We start from the raw sequence: 22,289 nt of genomic DNA on the forward strand, positions 1-22,289 counted from the left end.
GTACTTCTTTAAAATATCAAACATAGAAATACCATCTCCCAGAAAATAGTATAATCACACAAAAAAATAAAATAAAACTACTATAAAACCTAGCAATTTCACTTTGGAGCACATACCAAAAGAACTAAAAGCAGACATTCAAACAGATGTTTATACACCCATGTCCATGGCAGCAGTATTTGCGATAGGCATAAGGTAAAAAACAATAAATAAACAAAATATGGGATACACATACAATCAAATATTCAGCCTTTTAAAAAGAATGAAATTCTGATACAGAAATATACTATAAAGGAACCCTAAGCCATGATGCTAAATGAAATACGCTGGTCACAAAAAAGAGCACAATTGTATAATTATATGATTGTATAAAGTCAGAAATAATTTGTTATAGTTGCTCTTCTTTTAGAGAATACACAAAGTTCATTAATTCATCATACATAAGTATCCAAAAAGATGACAAAACTTTCTTGATTAGAATAACTGAGTTCTGTGATAATTTTGAGGTACAATGTATCCTTTTTATTATCAAAACATGTTCAAACAACTGAATTGCAGGAGAAATGAAGACATGTTCTACTTACAAAATGACTTGACATATTTCTAAGACTGAGAACCAAGAAAACCTTGCTATATAATGCAACATAAGAAACACAGGGAAAGAGTTCTGGTGAGAATGGAAGACAAACAAAAAAAAAGCTCAGAAATGAGTTGCATGATTCCAGACCTCAGCATTGTTACACAATCACAATGGAAATGGAAAGAATGTGTGGTAATTAACCAACTTTAAATGCTAAAAGTATCCAAACATTCTTTAAAAAAAAAAAAAAAACTTTTTAAAAAAGAAATCCTATAGTCTTCATGACTCCCTCTTTAAAAACACAAAACAAAGTAAAATTAAGTACTGAGTACAGTTATTTATTCATGGGTTTCCCCTATTTTATTTAAGCAGTATCTTATTCAGCATAGGATTCCCTTTGGATATATAGGTGAAATTTTTTCCCAGTAGGTGTAATTAACTTCTTAGCCCTCAACAGGGAGAACAAGGGCATAATGATTATTCTCCATAATCCAAAATGGTATTGTGATATAAATAAATAAACAAATCTCAGCGAACAATAGAAATAACAGTACCTGAGTTTTACCAAATATGTTTAAATCAAAGCAGATATTCATCAGTCACGAAGGATTATTGCTAAAACTCAATATACCTGGGGCTGGGGTTGTAGCTCAGTGGTAGAGCACTTGCCTAGTATATATACTGGGTTCGATTCTCAGCACCACATATAAATAAATGAATAAAATAAAGGTGCATCAACATCTAAATAAAGAGCATTAAAAAAAACTCAATAACCTGATAATATAGATACCATTGCTTGAAAGTGTCTGTAGCTAATTATGAAATCTTAGCCTAAATTTCTATGAAATTTACTACAATTTTTCCTTGCTCTAGGACTCAATATCTTAAACATCTTACTATTTTTCATCCCCCTTCCATATAGTATAGACATTTATCTATTAAGTTGCCTTTGGGACACTAAAAGAAATAAAGGCAAATTGTTAAGAAACTTCAAGGCTACTCTTCTTGATAGATTCTGTGGTAAGATGACAATACATTATTAGCTCTATATTTGACCTTCTTCCATGCCAACCACAGTCTATTGTTGCTATTCTGGAAAAAAGAAATAGTCAATTGAAGTTGGGGTTTTTGTTGTTGTTGTTGTTGTTATTTTGTTTTTGTTTTGTTGTTGTTGTTTCTGGTAAATATCTTACTCAGGGTTCCTCAGAGATAGAGTAACAATAGAGTGTGTCTCTGTGTGTAAATTGATGGATTATAAGGGCTCACACAATTAGGAAGGCTGAGAAGTCCTGAGATATGTAGTCAGCAAGCTAGAGGCTCAGGAGCATTGCTAATACAGGCCTAAGAACCAGGAAGCTAACAGTATGAGTTCTAGTCTATGTCTGATGCTCTGAGAACCAGAGGAGCCAACAGTCCAAATTTCAGTACAAGTTCAGGAGAAGACTGATGTCCCAACACAGTCAGGAAGAATAAGTTTCCTGACATAGCTTTCTTATTCCATTCAGATCTTCAATTGACAGAATAAGGCATTCACATTAGGGAGGGCAATGTGCTTTATTCAGTCTATGAATTCAAATATTAATATTCAAAAAATATCCTCAAAGACATACCCAGAATAATGTTTGATCAAATATTTGGGTAAACTATGGCCCAGTCAACTTGACAAATAAAATCAATCATCTCAAGTTCACTACTTATCAACCTGGCACCCACATGAATCATCTTAAGTGTGGACTTAGTCTCTAAATAAATAACAAGGTCATAATCCCACTTACAATGATACAAACAGCCTATATATAACTGGAAATGCATTAACTCTCTCCCCAGAAGAGGTGAAGTCCTTGACTGATGTTTACCCTTCTTCTTGATATAACTTAAATACTACGATGCAAAGCTAACAATATTTAAATTCTATGATATAAAATCAAAATATTTTATGTTACTGAGGAATAAAAGAGGGAACAAAAAGATATCTGCTTTATATTATACACACACACACACGCCACATACATATTCATAAGAAAATGAGAAGAAAATATATGTGAAAATTATAAATCAGTAAACAGAAGATAAAGTTCCCATGTAAAAGATGTTCTCCCTATATCAAAAGGAAAACAGCATTCTTGTCATGAAAGATGGGAAGATGGAGCCATGTGAAATCCATATAAGAAAATCTTAGTAAACTCATCTTCCTAGTGAGGGAGAAGTAGTGATTACTCTAGTAATAATATATAATTCACTGAGATAATTTTCAAATTATAGTCAATTCAAATCCAGTCATTTGGTCATACCTGGTATTTATGACTACCTTCTTCCACTACTTACTCTATATTCCCTTTGCCTTTAGGAGGCACTTTAGCTAGTTATGATTATTTACCTAATTGGGTGAACCTAACCTTATTCTGAAATGTCATGGCCATCGTGCCTGGGTTGGGTTGTTGTAGATTTCTACTCACCTTAACCACAAGCATGGTAATACTGAGATATTCTAAGGGGTCTCTTATATTCCATATATATTCTTCATCGCCTCCACTGTGGAATAGCAGTCTACTTTCTCCCTAATAGTCAGGACCAATCACCCAAGCAAGAGCCATGCTCTTCTTTTTCTATATATTCAGAGGCATGAAGAGGCCAAAGTTGCCAGGAAAAGTCTTAACTTCCAGTTAAATGGAAACATTGTTGTGCCTCCTGGTAGAAGCATTCCTCTAGGCCAGCAGGGCATAAGATCATGGGAACATGAAGTAAAAGTTTGATAGGGGGGTCACTAGAAGTAATTGTGAATAGTGAAACTCACATTTCTACTCCTTCATTCCTTGACTCATGAATCCTTCACAATGGGAGAACAATGCCATATACTGGATGCTGTTTCCAAGTATATGCAGCCTTCTGGGGAATCTTGGCCCAGTTTTTCAAGGTACTGCCACCAAGCTGGCACTGTAACTGAGTCTTCAAAAGGCCACTGTTCTATCAAGCCAACTATTTCTGGAGAGTAGGGAACATAGTAAGACTAGTGAATTCCATAAGTACCACATACTGCCACATTTCCTTTGCTGCAAAGTGAATTTCTTAATCAACAGCAATGCTGTATAGAACACCCTGATGGTGGATAAGGCATTCTGTAAACCCATGGATGGCAGTTTTGGCAGAATTCCATGTACGAAGGAAAATTCACAATCAAAATAAATGTCTATTCCAGTAAGAATAAAATGCTGCCTTTTCCATAATGGAATAGGTCCAAGATCTGCAGCCAGGTAGCTTGCTAGCTGATAGTCTAGGGGAATGGTGCCGTATCAAGGACTCAATGTTGGTGGCTGCTACTGGGAGTTTAACAGTGGCCATACTCAGATCAGATCAGCCTTCATAAGTGGAAGTCCATGTTGCTAAAACATATGTAACTTCCATCCCTTTCAACCACTTGATTTATGAGCCCATTGGACAATGGTATGAGGTGAGGGAAAGAGGAAGGCTAGGAACCACAGAATAAATCAATCTATTAGATCATTAAAATCCTCCTAATCATTAAAATCCTGATGACATTACCATTTGTTGTACATTAAGACTGGACACAAATATATTCAAGAATTTTTTTGTCTATTCAGAGAGGTCTATCTATTCCTTCCCCAAGTTTCTTCTTCATCTGTTTCCTAACCGTGTTCTTTCTAAGTTCCTAGCCATCCAGCCAAACCACTGACACAACTCATATCAATATATCACACACCTGGCCATTCCTCCTTCCAGGCAAAATGAATGACCAGGTACATCACTCAAATTTTTGCCCACTGGGAGGATTTCCTTTCATCACTATCCAGAGATTCCCCCAAAGGAACTGCAAACGTCTAATTTTGAAGGATGCCTGCATATCCATGTAGACCATCTGTAAATCAGGCCTGAGTTTTCTTTTCATCTGTCAATGGATGTTATGTAACTCCTCATGAGGTCACAGGTACAGGTTCGGATAAAAGAGACAGTATAGCAGAGTAGGCATCACCTCTTCATGGAACTCTTTTGGGCTTCCAGGGCCTGCTTGGGCCTAATCCCAAATATAACTCTTTCATTTGGTGATAGAGTGCTGCTGCTGAAGGAATTGAGAACATGCTACCCTGAAGTATGCTGCTTGGGTGTTTTTATTATTTTAAACCAAAAATACTTTTAAAATAGCAGGTACAGGACTATCACTAAACAGAAGATAAAGTTCCCATGTAAAAGATGTTCTCCCTATACCAAAAGGAAAACAGCATTCTTGTCATCAAAGATGGGAAGATGGAGCCATGTGAAATCCATATAAGAAAATCTTAGTAAACTCATCTTCCTAATAATTTCTCTACCAATTAACAATCTAGCCCATGATCCTTTGCCCCATCACATTTTACAACTCACTATTATTTATTCAATTCAGTAGATAATGGTTAATTCTAACCACTTCTTTTGAGTCTTTCTTATGAGTGTTCCCATGTCGCATGAAACTTACCTTGTCTTCTTTTCTATTGTTAATCTGTCTTAAGTCAATTTAACTCTCAGGACCAGTCCAAAAAAAAAAAAAAAAACCTGAAAGGATAAAGGTTTTGCTTCCCCAGTACTACACACACCCAAATTTATGGGTTAAGTCCAACACACAGTTCTCAGGTCACGTGGTAATTTGGTGGCCCACGTCACTATCTACTGAGGCTCCACAGCAGATCAAGAGCTGTTTCTCAAGAGTGAAATAGTTATTCATGGAGGATAGCAGGGCTATGTTCTATAATTTCAAGGATATGAGCTGTGATTCACCTATAGGGCCTGTCAAAGGCTCCAAACAGCATCCCTATCTGCCACTGAAATATCAAACACATTGGAGATACTGGATATATGGCCCAAGTGGCAGAAGTGATTGTATAGCAATCTAGACCCACTGCAGAACATTTTCTTATTCTGGACCCCATTCAAAACTTGCAACTTTTTAGGAGTCACATGGTAAATAAGCTAGTATACCACCACCCAAATGAGAAATATGTTTCAAAAAGGCCCACTAGATATGATGCCTCTGTTTTGGGCTATAGGAGAGGACAACTGTAACACTTTCTTATCTTTCATATTAGTATAAATATCTCAACATTCCCCACACCAGCACACTCCTAGAAATTTCACTGATAAAGTCCCCAGAATTTTACTTGAATTTATTTCCCACTCTCTGATAGGCTGATGTCTTATCAATGAGTCTAGAGTAATCACTACTTCTCCCTCACTGGGTCCATTCAGCATGCCATCTATGTAATGGACCAATGTGATAATTTGTACAAGAAAAAGGTGATCAAGATTCCTGAGAACTAAAATTATGACACAGGACTGGAGAGCTGTTATACCCCTGGGATAGGACAGTGAATGTGTATTGCTGACATTACCAGGTAGAACTAAAATGCATCTGAGAGGCCTTGTAGACACAGATGTGGAAAAATATATTTGCCAGATAAATAACTGCATACCAAGTACCAAGGAATAAAATAACTTGCTTAAGCAATGAAAACACATCTGGTACAGCAGCTATAATGGGAGTGGTACAGCAGCTACAATGGGAGTCACCACTTCATTAGAATTATGATAAGCCCCCTCATTGTTACACAAAATTACATATAAGAGTTTGTAAGGGGAAAGGGAAAAAAAACAAGTGAGAGAATTGAATAACAGCAGATGGGGTAGAGAGGGAAGATGAGAGGGAAGGGGAGGGGGGATAGTAGGGGATAGGAAAGGTAGCAGAATATAACAGACACTAATATGGTATTATGTAAAAATGTGGATGTGTAATCGATGTGATTCTGCAACTTGTATTTGGGTAAAAATGGGAGTTCATAACCCACTTGAATCAAATGTATGAACGATGATATGTCATGAGCTTTGTAATGTTTTAAACAACCAATAAAAAAAAGAATTATGATAAGCCACTGTCATTTTCCAAGATCCGTTTGTTTTCTGCACAGGACAAATAGGAGAGTTGAACACGGATATGTCAGGAATCACCATTCCTGTAACTTTCAAGTCCTTAATGATGGCACTAATCTCTGCAATCTCTCCTGAAATGTATTACTGCTTTTGATTCTATTTTCCTAGGTAGACAAAGTTCTAAAAGCTTCTAGTAAGTCTTTACCACCAGAACAGCTCTCACTTCATTAGTCAGGGAACCAACAATAGGGACTCTGCCAGTTATACTTTAGCACTCCAAATGGGGAAATAACCCAAGAATGCATTTAAGAACTAACAAGTCTTAGTGAAAATAATGTAAGCTAACCACTGATCTCTCAATGCTCATGATCCCCTATTTTGACTGATGGATCATAGGTACATTTTGAGCCTCATGGAATTAATTTCAGTTCAAAACCAGTACCCAAGAGGTATGATTTCTTTTTCCCCAATGCATAGTTATCCTGGTAAAAGAAGCATGGGTGCCTTGGAAAGGATGGAAAAAAGGCTGAGTATAAATTTTTGGCAGTGTACTAAGGATATTCTGTGATTTCTCTTCTCAAAAGGCGAGACCTTATAGTGGGAACTGCAATCATTGAATTGGAAAATCTATACAATTGTAGAGGTAAATTCTGGTATGGCAGGGAGCAAGTAGCAGCACTGAACTGTTCAATGCAAGGTGGGTGTGGTTACCATAATGGTCATTAGAACAGTAGAGTGAAAGAAACAATCAGAAGAATCTGATTCTTGCCAGTGGTTATTTGATCATGGTGTTTCTAGTTGATTTGCATAAGCAGAAAATTTCTAGGTTAAGTGAACAAAAGTCAAATCAAAATAATAAAAGCAGTGCATTACAACTCTCAGTTCCCAAGACTTGAGATAGTTTGCAGACCTAGAACCCCTTGAATGAAGGGGAGCTGAACCCCTTTGAGGAGTTCTGTCTAGCTCTCCAAGCTGCAAGAGTAAATGCAGAATCTCTGCTTAGTGAACCAATGTCAATAAATTCAGCCTGATCCAACTTTAGATTCCTTCCACCACTATCCTACATCCTCACTATCAATACAAACATGTGTCCCAGATGTGAAATTTAAAAATTCACAGTTCTTTCAGAGTGTTGCACATTTCCTCATAAGTCATACTTTGCACCTTATCTCTAGAGTCTACTGAGACTTAAACCTAACTTAGGTCCAGAATGAAGGATGAATACACCCACAGTGAATCTCCACATCAGGTACAACCACAGGAATGGGATGCTAATTAGAATAAGATGTTACTCCTTGTTTACATAAATATGTCAAAATATATTCTACTGTTATGTATAACTAAAAAGAACAAATAAAATTTAAAAAAAAAAAAAAAAAAGAAAAGATGAGCCAGATACAGTGGCTCATACCTATAATCCCAGCAGCTCGGGAGGCTGGGACAGGAGGATTGCAAGTTCAAAGCCAGCCTCAGCAAAAGCAAGGTGCTAAGCAACTCAGTGAGACCCTCTATAAATAAAATACAAAATAGGGCTAGGGATGTGGCTCATTGGCCAAGTGCCCCTTAGTTCAATCCTGGATATAAAAAAGAAAAAAAAAAAGATAAGGGATGGCAGACGCAGGTCCTCAGGAGCTTCAGCATTACCTTGTATGAAGTTTCCTCCAAGCAATGCAGAATTAAACCTCTCAGGAGTAGGGTGGATATTCCCCCAGGAGAGGGGAGAGTTCTCTTCAAGTGGCAAAGAAGACGTGTCACAATTTAGGAGTTTAAAGTCACCAACTTTATCAGGATACCCATTCCAATTTTGAGGATCCTGTTCCTTAACAATCAATGACCTTACTATAATATATTTGCTTTTATTATTCTCATATCTCAAGATGTCTAGATAGTCAAATCTAGTTGTTTTTCTTTTACTAGAAAACTCCTTAACCAGAAAAAACAATTTTACCAAGTAATATATTCAGGTACAATACACAGCAAGTATTTAAAAAATGTTTCTTTATTTTGCCCTTTCAGCATAATCATTCTAGCAGTTCAATTAACTTTTCAGCCATAATTCAGAAGCCCAAACTGAAATTTTCCTCTATATAAATTGATCCAATTATATAAAGACAAAAATGGCATAATGATTTACAACATTAGATGTCTGAGGTAATGATCTATATTATCAATAAAAGTATTTTACATTACCTCTTATCAGATCTTTTTCACTCATTCAACTAACAAACTAATTTTCCTTACATTTACAAATTTCTGACTAAGTCACTCTCCTAAAGATAGGAGCATACTATAGTTCTTATCCACAGCATCAAGCAGATGCCTACTTCAAATGTACTGACTTTAAATGTATGGGGAAATTTTATATATCTACATTACAATACTGAAAATGATTTCTTACATGAGGCTGTAATACACATAGGTGAAGAAGAGAAATAGTAGAAAATAACTGGGGTAAAGTGACATTCAGAAGAATTTGGATCACTGAAATACTGTACATGACATCAGCAAAAATGTTCTCCATAAAATAAGAGCAATAGTGGCAAAATCTGTCAAAATCAACTTTTTCAGAACTCGAAATCAAACAATCTTACAACAATCTAGGGAGCATGTAAAGATAAACTGTTGAATCTGAGTAAGAATAGGAAGCTTCGTGGGATTTTAACCTGTCCCTATTCTCACCTCCCTCAGCTGCTCCCTCAGCTCCCTAGCACCATGATAGCCTTGAAACCAACAAGCTCAAAATCATGATTCAATTCAGCACCCTGGAAGCTACCAGAGAAGCAAAATGGGGTTGGAACTCCTCCAAAGCCCCATTCCCAGAAATTTTCATTTTTGTCCTTCACAGCAGTTCCTTGGAAAATGCCACTCCTGTACTTGTCTTTATTTGATCTGACTCAGAGCATGCCCAGTGCCAGAAATTTTTTCCCCAAACGGCATTTGTCAAAAAACAAATAGGACCAATTGTTTAACATCACATCTGCCTGACATGGTATAACTGTTGGAACAAACAACAAGCTAACCAAACGAAAAGCTGGGAAATTTCAAAATTAAAGCTGGGGAATAAGATGTCCATAGAGTGACTTTGAAAAGATACAATCAATATTTTCCTGAAAATCTAAAAAACTGAAGTCATGTATACTGCTGTATGCATACTCATGAATATCTGTGTGGACTTAGGTCTTTCTTAAGACCTAAGATTGTCCTAAGCTTTCGCAGGAGGCTAATCCTCAAGTCCTGCACAAACAGGAAATGAAGGCTAAGGCAGAGTTGTAAACTGCCTACCTGAGTATTACAGGCATGCCCATCATGCACAGAGATCCTTGACAAAGCCTGAGAGACTCACTGTTCCAGGCATTTATGGAAATAATCATCTGATCATTACACGCCCTAAAGGTAACCAGAAAGAGACTTCAGTGGCCACATACATAAAGAATTAAGGAAAATTACTATGCAAACAAAAAGCACCAAGATCAATAACAGCTACGATGACAAACCCTGGGAAGGAGACAGAATCTATTTTTATAATTGTATAGTTTTCAAAGGACATGCAAGAGACAAGATATCATGGTACACACAGAGAGGGAAAAGGGCTGTTAATAGAAATTAGCACTAAGGCAGCACAGACATTGGAGTTATCAGACAATGAAATCAAAATGGGCTACTTTAAATATGGTCAAAAATATAGCCTCAAATAACTAAAGGAAACCAATCTTAATAAAGGGGGGAGACTGATTGCAATATCTCACCAAACAGATTATTAATAAAAAATGAGAAATATAAAAAAAAGAAATAAGTAAAATTTGGAGTTGAAAGTATAACAACTTAATTGAAAATTTCACTAGAAAGGCTCATAGCACATTTGACCTGACAGAGGAAATGAACATGAAAATAGGTCAATTGATATTGTCCTGTCTGAGAAATAGTAAGAAAAAATAAGGGACAAAAATGAACAAAAACATCAAGAAAACTGTGAGAAATCATCAGGCATATCAACATGAGCATAATGACAGTATCAGAAAACAAGGAAAGAAAGGGACAGAAGAATATTTAAAGAATAATGACAGAAAACTTTGCAAATTTAATGAAAAATATTAACCTATATACCTAAGGATAATCTTAAATAAGAGTCCCACAATTCTGACACATCATACTCAAACTTCTAAAACACTAAGTGAATCTTCAAAGCCATATGAGATGCAACTCATCACAAACAAGGAATACGGATTTTACATCTGATTTCGCATAAGAAAATGGGTAGTTAGGTGACACATTCAAAGTTGGGTGTGGGGCACTATCAACTAAGAAATCTAAAACAAGCAAAACTATTTTTGAATATGAAGAAATTCAGACTTTCACAGCTAAACAAAAAGAAGAATTCATCTCTAGAATTTCTTACCTAGGACAAATAGTGAGAATCCTTCAGGCTAAAATGAAAGGACAACAGAGGGTACTTGAATACACATAAAAAAAATTAATAGTACTGGTAAAAGTAACTGCATAAGTAAATATAAAAGACAATATAAATGTATATTTGTGACTCTCTTTTACACCTGATTTGAAAGACAACTGCATAAAGCAAAAATTCTAAATTTATATTGATGAGCACATAATATAAAAAGATATAATGTTTGTTACAACAGCACAAAGGGAAGCACATTTTTAACAAACTTCAATTTGTATTAATCCAAAGTAGATTGTTATAAATTGTCATTTGCAATTCCCGCAGCAAAAACTAAAAAAAAAAAAAAAAAAACAACCTTCAAAATATGTAGTAAAAGAAACAAATTAGGGCTGGGGTTGTGGCTCATGGCAGAGCGCTTGCCTTGTATGTGTGAGGCACTGGGTTAGATTCTCAGCAGCATGTATCAATAAATAAAATAAAGGTCTATTGACAACTAAAAAAAAATCTTAAAAAAGGAATAAATTAAAATGGTACAGCAGAATATATCTATTTACTACAAAAGAAGTCAGATAAGGCAGTAACAGAGGAATTAAGGAACAATAGCAACAATTACAAAAACCACTCACACTGAAAATGTACAAAAAAGTAAACAGAAAGATGGCAGGTCTTACCTTAAAGATAATAACTGTAAATGAACTTAACATTCCACTCAAAAAGCAAAAATCAGTAATATGGATAAAAAGAGAAGTTAATACGCTATTAACAGACGATAGATAAGACATCTATCTCATGAAAACTATTACCAATTTTAAGCATTCAGTAGAATAAAATAGAAGTATTCATTTCAACTTGTCATCTGATTCCAGGTAGCTCCTTTATGCTGTTCAGTTTTTGCAGGCTTAGTTTGGTTTTCATGGCCAATTTGGGCAAATTGAACAAAATATATAATCTCATTTTAAGTAGTGTTTATTAAATTCATAATTAAAATGATACTTAATCTCACCTTTAATCACTATCGATTACTGATACCTAACCATCCATAATAATATTCATATACACCTCCATCTACCAGTGAAGCATAATCTTGAAGCATATAATGGATCTTGCAGAGTACGTAGCACTATCTTTACTATAACTGCAGTTCTGAACTCTCATAAAATTAAAGCAACTTTTTGAAGTGATCATGTAAAGCTGATCTTTTATCACAGGGGTAGACTGTGGGAAGCCATTCTAACACGTGATTGGGTGACTCCCGTTAAGGGTCTGAGGCGCTTTGGCTGTGTCGAAGCTTTCCTGGCCCTTTCCTGATGAGAGAGCCCATCCGTGTGGAGGTGTGCCTGACCACTGACCCCGAGGACCCAATCACTGACCCTGACCTTGGAGTACAGCCCCCCCTCAACCTTCATTGGATGGAATTCTCCCCTGAATCTCTTGTTCCCCAATAAAAGGCTACTCCAGGCGTGTTCAAACTCTCTCTCTCCTGCTAGCCCTGAGTAATCCTTGCTGCCCTGCTGGGCGGTTAGAGGAGGGAACCAGAGAGGGGAGCCGTCTGGGACCTAGCAATAGAAATAAGGTAACTGAGTCTGTGTGTTTTATTTCGATCTCTTCTAACTAACTTTATGCCTAGAACCTCATTAATGAAACCATTGCATAGGCCGCATGGTAGAGTAGACACAATACAAAAAGCAATTTGGCTGGTCTTTCCATTATCTAGGCCTATTTCTGGAAAGAGATGGCAAAAGGAAAAGAAAGTCAACCTCCTCTGGGATTATCTTTATAAAAAAAAAAAAGATAATTACACAAGGGAAAAATGGTTTCACACTTCACAAAATAAGTGTTTTATTCATATAGGTAGTCTTGTGTTGAAATGCAATACATAAATACCAAAATGTACATATACTTTTAAGGAAAACACATAGGCTTACTAAAATTTTAACATGATGCATTTTAAAGTAGATAACATTATCTCTAATCTTCATGTATTAAACCTGTTACAATTAAAAAATCTTCACATTTCAAAAATTTTTAAAAACATGCTGTGACAGCATGTTTCTAATTCTTTAAGTGGGATTCTATCATACACGGCCAACAGAAATCTTTGTATTAGGAATTTGACAGTAGAAGAAAGATAGTATAGGTCAAATGTTTAAACTAATTTAAAATTAGAAAATAAAGAAAGTCTGGGGCTGGGGATGTGGCTCAAGCAGTAGAGCGCTTGCCTGGCATGTATGCGGCCCGGGTTCAATCCTCAGCACCACATACAAACAAAGATATTGTGTCTGCCGAAAACTGAAAAATAAATATTAAAATTCTCTCTCTCTCTCTCTCTCTCTCTCTCTCTCTCTCTCTCTAAAAAAGAAAAGAAAAGAAAGTCATAAAAGGCATAAATTTGAGTAAACACTTCAGAAGTACTGATACCTTATTTATTAATTTTTAGTGAGTTTATTCTAATCATTAAAATTAATAGATTCATGTGGTAAAAATGGGAGTTCATAACCCACTTGAATCAAATGTATGAAATATGATATGTCAAGAGCATTGTAATGTTTTGAACAACCAATTAAAGAAAAAAGGACATACAAGTGAAATAAATAAATAAATAAATAAAATTAATAGATTCAAAATAAACATACAAGGCTAAGAATGAAAGATGTGAGTTCAAGCCCAAGCTGGGCAACACAGGGAGATTTCATATTGAATTAAAAAAAAAAAAAAAAAAAAGTCATGGTATAATCCCAGAGGCTTAGGAGGCTGAGGCAGGAGGATTCCAAGTTCAAAGCCAGCCTCAGCAACTTATTGAGGCCCTCCACAACTTAGTAAAGCCCTGTCTCAAAATAAAAAATAAAAAGGGGGGGATTGGAATGATGCAAATGTTATTTGTCTGGAGTGTGGTGGTGCTTTAAATATATTTTTCAGAATATATATAATGATGTATACTAAAAATTACTTTTTATTTGTTGTAAATTATATCTCAATGTGCCTAAATTTTAAAAGAAGTATGTCCTTTGGAAAAAAAGCACATTGAATTAAATTTGTTAAATCCAGTTTACTGTATTACAAGAGTAAGGCAAGAAAGAATAGTAGAGAAACTGTTCCTTAAACCAAAAATATCCTTAAAATATTGCAAATTTTAAAATTTTATTATTAATACGAACAGATGTACATTGATACACAGAGTTAACCTAAAGAAAGTCACCTTTTTAAAGTTCTCATTGTTTGATCCCCTTTCAAGAAAGAACAGAAGGTACAGGTTAATAAAGGTGATGGTGATTATAAGCTAGTGTTTAGAAACAATTTACCTGAACATTCCTCCTTCCTTTTAAATGAAGGAAACATCTTATCCACTTCAATCCTTTCCCAATAATTTCAGAGAAAGATCCTATCTTTAAATGGTTTTCTTTATTCGTAACAATTCTATGTAATTTACAAATCTTACAAGAGCTGGGGAATCTGTAAAATGCCTCATTAGACAAATTCCTGTTTGTCCCTTTAAGGTCCACACAAGCTAATAGTTAACCATCTTCTCATTTTTATCTGCCACCAAAATACAATAATGATGATGATGATGATGATGTCCTTTTGTGATGATTTTTATGCAGTTTTGTATGTTATTAAATATTAAGATTATTTTAAAAATCTCAGCGGTTTTGAGCTAAGCATTGCAATAAGCACATACATTTTCCATTTAATAAAAGTTAAGAAGTAAGTTGTAACTTTCATCACTGTGTTTTCTTTATGTTTATTCCATTTGGCTTATACTGTTGCTGGGAAACCAGTTTGCAATAAGATTTCCCAGCCCACAGAACCACCTCCTAGCCAGTCTGAAGGTTACCAAACTTTGTAACCAGGGCAATTTTCTACCACACAATATACTGGTCAAGGCACACCACGCAGGTGTACTCTGCTTGGCATCCCCGTTGCTCCATTTACCTAACAGGTACAGTGCAGCCAAGACTCTTTAACAAATTGTACCAGCAGTTATCACAAGTGCAGAGTTCTCCAAATGACGGACAGCATCCTGTGAATTCCTGCAACTTCTGTTTTTGCCTTACATTGTAAGGTGAAATGTTAGCCCAACTAATGATAAGATGAAATATCAGCCCACCCCAATAGTTCCATCACACAACATGCAAACTGCTTCAAAAACCATCAACCAACTCCTGCCAGGATAAATATCTGAAGACGAAGATGGATGGCATCAGTATCTGCACAGTTGAGGGGAGGAGGGAAGGAAAGAGTGGGAATTCAAAAGGGGCCGCTGAGTCACCTACAGTTGTGGCCAAGACTTTACCCTCCAGGAAATCAGGCTCAGCCCCAACTCTCAACAGGGAAGCAAGTGAGAGTAACAGCGGCAACACCATCCTACCAAAAAAACACTCAGCGCTGCTTTTAATAGTTCCCACTCCTTAAAGCAAAAATTAGGTTTCGTGTCCAAAGCTTTCCTCCGCGGTAGGTGACAAGCGCAGATGGAGGAAATATTTTTATTATGTGGCCTGGGGGTCGCGCTTTGGGTGATGGAGGATATCTGACCACTTGGCAAAAGTACTTGCTCCAGCCTTAACTCCAAAGTGCCACTTTTACTGCAACTTGTGGCCCAAGTCACTTTAAGGAAATGTAGCTGGTGGACCCAACAGAGCTTTTATCCCGCTGGTCTTGGCAAAGTAAAAGGAAACTTAAATCTGGCGTGGACAGTGACACCTAGGCAAGAATCAAAGTATCCTATCCGTGGGCGCTTCGGTGACACAATAATCACGTGTACTTGTGCGTAGACTTTCCAAAACACTCAACTCTGCAACGTGCAGGTGCCAAAGCCTGCCGGCGAGCAAAGAAACCGGTCTGCACTCCTAGTCCGGGCAGCCAGGTTTCCTTCCCGCCCGAGGCGGGTCACGCCTCCAGACTCGGGGTCGCGGCGACCGCCAGGGGCGAAGCCACAGCTGGAGGGCGGCAGAAGCTCCGCCGCCCTCACAGCCCTAGCGGGTTGCTCCCCGCCGGCCTCGCGCCGCCCTGGCCCCTAGACCCAGGCCCGGAAGGCGAGCGTTCATTTACCTGCTCCCCGCTCTCGCTCGCTGCCGCCGCCGCCGCCGCCGAGCCGATGCCGGGTGAGCCACCCCCAGGACACAGACCCGCAAACACACACCCCGACAAGACCCCAGACCCTCGGGGGAAACTGCGGCCCCAAGAACCCAACTTGGGGCAACCCACGCACCACCCGCCTTCGAACACCTCTGCCCCCGGAAGTTGATTTCCACCAAGGCCCGCCCAAGCCTGCGCGCTGTCACTCAAGGCACACGCGCGAGTCACGTGGCCCTGAGCCTGGGGGGGTGAGGGGAGTCCATCCTAGCAACCCAGTCCACCCTTGGCTTGGTTTATCCTCAGAGGGTTTTTCTTCTGAAGGCATTACCCAGACCCAACTCCTGTTAAGTACAGCGTCTCATTCCTCTTGAGGACAAGCCCTGTTTGTGTGACTAAATGTCATAGAAAAATAAAACCAAATCACAATGTCTCTCCCAAATGGAAAGCTAGGATTGGCTGGGAGAAGATCCCTTTCCCCCACCCCATCACTTCACCACTTCCAAGCTGAATTCAAAAAACAAAACAACAATAAAGACAAAACCATGGGAACTAAGCAGAGTGTCCTACATTTATGTAGTAAATGCAATGAGTTCTCCTCCCCCTCACCTTTACATATCTGGACTCTAAAGCACCAGGATGCACCTAAGCTAAGAACCTCTCCAGATCACTACTAATGTGAAAGAATTCTGCTCTAGAAGGAATTTTGTTCTTATCCTCAACTCCAGATAACAGCAAGTCATACATGCCATCTCTGTCACAAAGACAGTCATTCCTTTTTTCAAAGCTGTCAAATAGATTCTCCTGAAGAAAAAAGGAAAAAAAAATGACACAATTGACAGACTTTTATTTCCAAGGAAGAATAGGTATGTAGACTTGGCTGTTGCCGAATGTCAATAGCTGTAAGTAACAAAGAGGCAGCTTACTTGTTAAAGTCTTTGCTTTTGCTATGGGAGAGATTTGAAGAACAGTCACTTTATAATTTTTTATTAAGTATACACTATCCTTTTCTGAGTCACATGGTAACAATGCAAGACAAGACACACTCAAAATCTTGGCTTTCAAGATATTACAATGTAGGAACCTGGGTACTTGGAGCATCAATCTCCAGAATATTCATACACTTTTATAAAAAGCATTCTTGAACATCTTGGGCATTATTTTTCTCTTCTTTCCACTCAATAAATAGACTTAAATCTGTAATCTCTAATCTGAACTGGAAGTGGAAAATATCAGCAAGATACTGACAAACATCCAGTAATTGTGGGCCTCAGACATTAATGAGAATTTCCAATACTGAGCAGGGCACCTCTTCTATCCCCTTTTTCCAGATCACCCTCTTCTTTGTACATTCAACCAATATTAGAGGAAACACAATGCTTTCTTAGACGTATTTGTTTACCTGCCTTCTGGACCATCAAGTCAAGGATCACTTCTCATTTGTACATCCAGCAATTTACTTCTCATTCATCTTTCTAGCATAGTGTCTAATAATCAGAAAAAAATATTCAATAAATGATGCTTAACCTGAGTGTGATTCCCTTTATATCATTTTGTCTCTCATATCTCTTCCTGCTTGAAATTTCAGGTAAGTTTCTGGGAGTTTCTTTTGCAGTGTTTACATGCTTATCCACATAATCCAAAACTTAGTATTAAACACATCCAGAATCAAATACTAATAATTAATGTCTGTTGACCATTTACTGTGTCCCTGCCATTAGGCTTAATATTTTCAATCCATTATTTAATTTGTCATCACAATAAGGCTATAAATTAGGTATATTAACATGATCACTTTTTTGTTGAGAATACAGACTTAGGGAGACTTAACCAGTGGCAGAGCCAGATCTGTCCACCAAGAAGATTTAATATTCATTCTTTACAGCATACCACCTCTGCTTTTCATATCACTTGTGTATCAGTGCATCCAAATCTCACCACCTCTATGAAATCTCTTCCCTACAGTAATTGCTGTATTTGTTTTCTTATTTAAGTGTACAAACCAATATATTTAGTATATTCACAGAGTTAACAAGTGACCCAGTGGAATTACCATTTGAGAATCTTCCTGTTTTCCCAAGTGCCTGTACTATATTCCCAGTACACAAGGGCTCTAATTTTTCCACTGTGTCTTTTCTTAGACTCCTCTAGAATACATGTATCTATTACTTTTCAGGGCACTTTCTATAAGCTATCTGATATTATAACTTATCTTTGTTATATATCTGTCTGCAGTCCAATCACCCTCATAAAAATTGTGACCTTCTGATATGAGAAACATGGTGCCCTGTCCTCAAGAGTATCAAATGTGGAGAAAGATACAATCAAATCAGATATTGTAGTGATTACACTGAAATCAAGTTTACTGTGAAAATATGAAGAAAGAGCATTTCACTCTACCGAGGCTAAACAGGAAGTACTTCTCATTGTCTGTAAAACTCAGGACATATTTTGAAGAATCACTAGGAATCAGCCAGCTATGGAGAGACATGACCATGCTCCAGACAAAGGATGTATTTCCTTGTGTCAGCACTGTGGAGGTTAGTATATCTTGTAGGTAGGTATAGAAGCAAAGATGGTGGTATGTGGGAATGTGGCAGGAGAAATGGAAGATGTACATGGGGCAAGATAATGAAGAATTTTACAAACTGTACTAAGGAATTTGAACCATATTCCAAAGACAATGGAAAATTTCTGAGTTATTTCATCAATGTTGAGAAGAATTACTTCAAATAGAAGTGTAGAGGATGGATTGTTGGGTAAGAGAGAAGTGAAGATTATAAATACAGAAATCAGTTAGAAGATACGAAATAACCAGAATGAGGAATTATGAAGACCTGAGCCAAAGTGGTAGCTAAGAAGTTGGTGAAGAATATTTGAAAGGCATGTGGGCAGCAAAAAAGAAGGAACTGAAGATGTTTCAGGAATCTGAAGCTAATCAAAGAGGTAGGAGACTCAGGGTAAGATGGTATGTTTGGTGAGAATATTAAGTGTTGGGAGCCGCTCTGGACAGGAGCTATGTACACACCTTTAAGTCCTGAACAGTACCTTTAAGGTACTGAACAGATCTTGCACCCCAAAATATGTTGGACTTTACCTCCGCTAGAATAATGAGGTATAGCTCCAGGAGTGGGCGTCACCAGATGGGGTTGAACTATACCCACCTGTTCCTTTGTAATCCTATCCTTTTGCCCTTTTGGGATAGAATGTTCCAGGGAACCTCCCCTTATGTGTCCCTTATATAAGAATAAAGAATTCCAGTGGCTCTTTCCCTTTCCACTGACTCTAAGATCACAGAGTTGTCCCCAGATTTTGAAGAGATACTTCTGTGTGTTTGCATGCTTTCTTCACCATTTTCTTAAGTTACTGGAATAGTCAGATTTTGTGAACCCAGCATAGATCACCAGCTTGGATAGATGGTGATAAATAAGGAAATATTACAATGATAGTTTCTTAGTTGGTTAAGACCATTATAACAAAATTCTGGGTAGCTTAAAAACAAAAGCTCTGAAGGTTGGGAATTCAAAGATCAAGGTGATGCCTGGTGAGGGCCTATTTCCTGTTTTGTAGATGACACCTTATTGTGTCCTTGAAAGAAGGAAGGTAGTTTTCTGATACCTTTCTTATAAGGGCAGTGAACTAATTCATGAATCGCCTCCCAATGTACCCATCTCCTAATACCATCATATTGATGATTAGGTTTTAAGATATGGATTTGAGGAAGGGGGCCTATTTAGACTATAGCTGGTGGACTACACTAATTTCAGTTTACTTCCACTGTACTTTGTGTGCTGCTATAGTCACCCACAGGGAAAAAAAAAATCAACCATACTCAAAATTCAGTTATATTTTAAGAGTTGCAATAATACCACATATGCACCAAGAGTGTCAAAGTTTATTACTCACATAATGAGGCTTTCTAGGAATTGCAGGGCAGAACTCCCCAAGCAGGTCTAAAAACCTCTTGAGAGACTAGGGGAGAAGATTTGGGTTTTTTTTTTTCATAGCATAAAGCTTGGGTAAAAATTCCCACACAGGGGACTAAGCTTATATGGTTTGAATTTCCTATTGGCACCAAAATAGGGAACACCCAGGCTTTCTTATATCTTGCCCAGATGTGGTACAACAAATTAGGGAATGGGCTTGAAAGTTGTCAATAGTAGCACATCAAAAATGCAATCATACTCTGTATTACTTAGATATATACTTAGATCTAGTTGTTTGCTTGTGTACTTGTTTACCTCCAACTAACAGAATAAAATAGTAGTCATACATTTATACACTTTGAAAATGATTATAGTGGACATTGAAGTTGCATTCCCAACACTTATTCTACTCTTCTCATGTTGTGCAGCACACTCCTGAGAAGTTTTGGGGAAATTAACTTCACTTTGGTCTCTAAATATACTGCAATCGAGACAATCTGATCCCAACCTAGCTTGTTCTCTGACCAAAAGAAATTGTTTAGGATTAGGCAAATCAACACCAATCACAAGACTTTAACCTCAGAATTGTGAAGTATGACTCCTTTTCTCTACCTTGAAGTGAATAAGAATGCATGTGGTCCTTACTGCTGAGAGCAGTCATCTTGTGACAGAGAAAATGAAAGAGAAATGGAGCTTGAACCCTGATCAAATAAACAAAGGTTCCTGACTGTATATAGGCAAAAGGATATAAGCATAAACTGTGAAAGTTTTAAATAAGCACTTTTCTGCTCCTTCCTTTCCATCTTTTGGATTCTTCAATTGTGTAAGCCTTAAATGAAACCAGTGAATAGTTTGATTTTTTTAATGTTCCTCACTGGTACTGAATGTTGGCCAAGTCTCTTTGAATTTGCTGTTATTATACTATATCTCAAAATATTTTAGTGTGCATATGTTAGTCAGCTTTCCATCATTGTGACTAAATGCCTGAGAAAGTTTACCTAAAAGGAGAAAAGTTTCATTTTGGCTTATGGTTTCAAAGGTTGTGGTCCGTAATGAGTTGGTTCCATTGTTTTGGAGCCTATGATGAGGTAGAAGAACATCAATCAGGGCAGGGAGCATGTGATGGAAGAGGCTTGTTCACCTCATGGCAGGGGAGATTCAAAGAGAGAGACCAAAAGGGCACACCCAGTGGCCTAATTTCCTTCCACTAGGACCCACCTACTAAAGGTTCTACCACCTCCTAATAATGCCTAACTGAGGACCAATCCATTAACAAATAGGCCTTTGAAGGACATTCCAGATTCAAACTATAACAGTACATATTGTGATATTAATGTGTACATGTATGTTATTAAATTTACCTTATCCTATGATTTGTCATTAGTTGTTACACTGATGTGCGACAATTCACATCAGAATTCATACTCTGGAAGTATTCATCTGGTATTTGATCATAAAGGCTACACTTGAAAAGAAGCCATTTAACTGTTGATGTGCTTTTAATTATTTCTCATTAACACCTAAGACCTTGCTAATCAACGAAATGAAATTTGGGGGCGATTAGTGATTTTTTAATTAGCATATAGATGTTATAATTTTACCCCCATTGATGAAGCAGTATTATTCCCAATACATACATTGAGTAAAATATTCCAAAGACATTTTGTAATTTGTATGATCAAGTGTCCTGCAGGGGTTCAGATCCTTGGAAACAGATTCTGGATCCTGGCAAGTGAAAGAAGATGCAAAACTTAGTTAGAATAGTAGACATGCTTTATTTGGAGATAGCTGCAGCTCCCCCAATCTTTGCAATAAACCCTTTTTAATGTGCTGGCCAAAGAAGGCCCAGTGCCAACAGGTTATATAAGTGAGTACATGCTCACAAGCAGATATTTATGAACTTTATCTTATCCTTATCAGAGGATAAGGTAAATTTAATAGCACACATGTACGCATTGAGCATATGCTAAATCAGGATATTTTTTAAGTTGTTGATAGATCTTCATTTATTTATTTATTATTTATTTATATGTAGTGCTGAGAATCGAACCCAGTGCCTCACACATGCCAGGCAAGTGCGCTACCACTGAGCCCCAGCCCCAACCCTGAATCAGGGTATTTATAACCTTGACTATATTCTAAAACAATAAATGATGAGGGAGTTTAACTATAGCCATCTTGGGCCTCTCCAATACCAAAGTTGTAAAAAGGCAGAAAATCCTGTAGCCTACACATTTAGGAATAGCAACCTTCAGATTTCAAACCCAAATGTCTACAGGTTCAATTATCTTAACATGTTGTTATAGTTTAAATATGAGGTGTTCCCCAAAAGCTCATATGTGAGATCATGCAAGAAAATTTAGAAGTGAAATGATTGGGTTATGACAATCTCAACCTA

At 37.3% G+C, this 22,289-nt stretch overlaps 1 protein-coding gene across 1 annotated transcript in view; it reads right to left on the minus strand.

The window, feature by feature from the left end:
- Ccdc91 (coiled-coil domain containing 91) overlaps window positions 1-16,130 on the minus strand; it is a 332,645-nt gene extending 316,515 nt beyond the window's left edge. Inside the window, exon 1 of the mRNA XM_026410706.2 lies at window positions 15,942-16,130. The gene's annotated coding sequence lies outside the window, so the exon portion shown is untranslated. The remainder of the gene's footprint in view (window positions 1-15,941) is intronic.
- Between the last annotated feature and the right edge of the window lie 6,159 nt (window positions 16,131-22,289).

This window comes from Urocitellus parryii, chromosome 5 (genome assembly GCF_045843805.1).
Source record: "Urocitellus parryii isolate mUroPar1 chromosome 5, mUroPar1.hap1, whole genome shotgun sequence".
NCBI lineage: Eukaryota > Metazoa > Chordata > Mammalia > Rodentia > Sciuridae > Urocitellus > Urocitellus parryii.